Source organism: Myotis yumanensis, unplaced genomic scaffold, assembly GCF_028538775.1.
Source record: "Myotis yumanensis isolate MYYU_CA2020_CCGP unplaced genomic scaffold, mMyoYum1.0.hap1 SCAF_3, whole genome shotgun sequence".
In the NCBI taxonomy this organism is placed as follows: Eukaryota; Metazoa; Chordata; class Mammalia; order Chiroptera; family Vespertilionidae; genus Myotis; species Myotis yumanensis.
The window spans coordinates 62,105,441-62,108,933 of NW_027223754.1; the positions used below are offsets into that span (position 1 = coordinate 62,105,441).

At 42.5% G+C, this 3,493-nt stretch overlaps 2 pseudogenes; both read left to right on the forward strand.

The window, feature by feature from the left end:
* Positions 1 to 339: 339 nt before the first annotated feature.
* On the forward strand, positions 340 to 746 carry LOC139005002 (U6 snRNA-associated Sm-like protein LSm3 pseudogene; annotated as a pseudogene).
* Positions 747 to 2,690: 1,944 nt separating this feature from the next.
* Positions 2,691 to 3,176, forward strand: LOC139005003 (peptidyl-prolyl cis-trans isomerase A-like; annotated as a pseudogene).
* The last annotated feature ends 317 nt before the right edge of the window (positions 3,177 to 3,493 follow it).

Genomic DNA, 3,493 nt, shown 5'->3' on the forward strand with positions numbered 1-3,493 from the left:
GGAGGGGGAGCAGGGGCTGTGTGGAGGTGAGCAAAGGGGGAAAAAATAGGGGACATCTGTAATAGTGTCAACAATAAAAATCAATTTTTTTAAAAAAAAAGACTTTCCAGTGGAAGTTTATCAACAGCGGCAATGCTGCCAAGAGATCAAATAATACAAGGTGTGAAACTGGATTTAGCAATGTTCATCACCTAGAGTTAGTTTTCCAAAATCAAGTTATTGAATGCCTACTACATGCAGGGCCTTTTTTGAAGGATGTAGACATTTCCAGGCCCAAGCTGCTGCTCTCCAGGGCTGATCATCTAGTTTACAAGCAAAAATGCAAAGGCAGGGGTTTGAAACATGGCAGACAATGTGGACCAGCAACAAACTACCAACACTGTAGAAGAGCCCCTGGATCTTATCAGGCTCAGCCTGGATGAGCGAATTTATGTGAAAATGAGAAATGACAGAGAGCTTAGAGGTAGATTACATGCTTATGATCAACATTTAAATATGATATTGGGAGATGTGAAAGAAACTGTGACTACTATAGAAATTGATGAAGAAACATATGAAGAGATATATAAATCAACAAAATGGAATATTCCAATGCTTTTTGTCCGGGGAGATGGTGTTGTCCTAGTTGCCCCTCCATTGAGAGTTGGTTGAAACAAAGAATATATCCTGTGTGGAAATTAGGAGCCTTTATATGATTGCGTCTTTAAAGGCAGAAGATATTCAAAAGAGAAACCTGCGTAAATTTTGATATTAAGAAATGACCAAGGATTCTTCTGCTCCTGAAATGAGTTTATTTGCATATAACTCACAAATTCTAAAGCTAAATAGCATTTTTATTTTTCTCCAACCCTTCCAATAAATGTGATCACAAAAACGCAGTCCTCTTTTTTTAGGAGTTGATTTGCTCCATTGTTTTTTCCAGATAATTTCTGATTTTTTTAATTTAAATTAAATTTGATGTTTGTTTTAAAAAAAAAAATGCAAAGGCACAGGAAATAGCCCCTCCCTCCACCATGGCCAAAATGAAATAAAATAACCTGTAAATACTACAGCTCATAATAAGCCAAATGAATGATACAGATAGATCAAGTTCTCTAGAATGAATACTATGGATCGAGAAAGTTGTGTTTTTCCTAGAATGTACATTTTAAAATTATTAACACCTGGAGATAAAACAATCAAGATGGAGAATTATCTAGAAACCATCCTATATAATAAAAGAGAAACATGTAAATTGACCATCCCTTTGCTACACTCGCTAGCCAATCAGGGGTGGATATGCAAATTAACCTAACAAAGATGGCGGGTTAATTTGCACACACAGGCACTGGGTGGAGAGCAGAAGCGGGAAAGCCGGCAGCTTGGGGGGACGTGGCTCCCTCGGTTGCTCCCTTGGTCGCTCCCTTGAGGGGACGTGGCTCCCTTGGTCACTGGGCAGAGAGCAGAGCAGGAGAGCTAGAGGCTTGAGGGGCCTTGGCTCCCTCGGTCACTCCCAGCACAGGGAGCACCAGGAATTCTGGGAATAGTAGTTCTGATGGCAGCCTCAGGACCAGAAGCAGAAGCCCAGAGCTTGGGGAGCACCAGGAATGCTGGGAATCATAGTTCTGGTGGCAGATGGTTCTCCTAAACACTAGAGCAAAGGGAGCCTGGAGCAAGTTATTGTTGCAGTGGGGGATGGAGGGAAAGCAAAGGTGAGAGACATAAGTAAAATCAGAGTGTCTAGGAAAATTAAAGGGAAAATATCCTAAAACTTCCAGGAAATCTCCACCAATGAAGCAAAGAAAAAAAAAATGCTTTTATTATTCTGTGAGCAACGAACCAAACTGGGTTGGGGGTCTCAGACAATTCACTTATATGATTGGAAAGACAGACAGAAACTCCCGGATTGGAGAGGGCTCCCCTCAGTGCTCCCATATTGGAGAGGGTGCAGGTCGGGCTGAGGGACCCCCCCAACTCCCCACCCTCACCCCCGTGCATGAATCTTCGTGCACTGGGCCCCTAGTTTTAATATGAAAAATAACTACAGAAATGGGGTTGTGTTTGGATTAGTCAAGATAGCTATGATAGCATTCATCAAATATTTAAGGGTCTTTGATATAGAAGGAAGATCTTTCTTCTGTATCTCTTCTGAGAACAGATCAAAGACAAGTAAGGTACAGGGAGGCAGAAATTGAGAGAGGAGAGAGAGATAGAGAGAGAGAGAGAGAGAGAGAGAGAGAGAGAGAGAGAGATTTTTAAAAAGAAAGGAATACATTCTTATCAATAATAGCTGTCCAAAAATACAGTGAGCTGCCATGTGTGCTCCCAAGCTTGGATATGTTCAAACAAATATCGAAGGATTTTGAGGATAGAAAATTAGATTCAAAATCCTACAAGATGCTTTCAAACTCTAAGGTTCCGTGACTCCATTTCAAAGACAGTTACTTCTTTCCAAGGTGGTCAGAAAAGTCTTCCTGGAGGAATTGGGATGCCCAATCTAGTCTTGGGAGATGGTTGGGATTTTGATGGGTAAGGAAGAGCAAGGAAGGGCATTTCATGTAGAAGGACTTGCTGGAGATGAGTTCACACAAGGCTGGGAAGTCATTAGAACCAAAATGACAATCTTTCAATGCCTTGGTGAGATATTTAAACAAAGCCTGTTTTTGCAGCCCTTTGCAGACACCATGGCCCGGAGCTGCCCGTGACCAGCCATGGTGAATCCCACCGTGTTCTTCCACAGCGCCTTCTACGGCAGCGAGTCCTTAGGCCGCGTCTCCTTTGAGCTGTTTGCAGACAAAGTTCCAAAACCAGCAGAAAACTTCCATGCTCTGAGCACTGGAGAGAAAGGATTTGGTTATAAAGGTTCCTGCTTTCACAGAATTATTCCGGGATTTATGTGCCTTCACACGCCATAATGGGACAGGCAGCAAGGCCATCTATGAGGAGAAATTTGAGGATGAGAACTTCGTCCTGAAACATACAGGTCCTGGCATCTTGTCCATGGCAAATGCTGGACTGAACACAAACGGCTCCCAGTTTTTCATCGGCACTGTCAAGACTGAGTGGTTGGATGGCAAGCATGTGGTCTTCGCCAGGTGAAAGAAGGCATGGATATTGTGACAGCCAAGGAGCGCTTTGGGTCCAGGGATGGCAAGACCAGCAAGAAGATCACCATTGCTGACTGTGGACAACGCTGACAAATTTGACTTGTGTTTTATCTTAACCACCAGACCATTCCTTCTGTAGCTCAGGAGAGCACCCCTTCACCCCATCTGCTTAGAATGTTCTATAATCTTTGTGCTCTCACACTGTTCATTGGGTTCCATAATTTCCTTACCCTTCCCAGTCCAGCTGGATTGCAGAGTTAAGTTTAGGATTATTAAATAAAAATGAAACAATTGTCTGTCAAAAAAAAAATCTTTTTACAGGCAAGGAGTTATGGAAGAAGTTTGTACAAGGAAATACAATTCAATTCAGCAGAGCTTCAAGGAAAGTTGCTCAGGCACTTACCTAG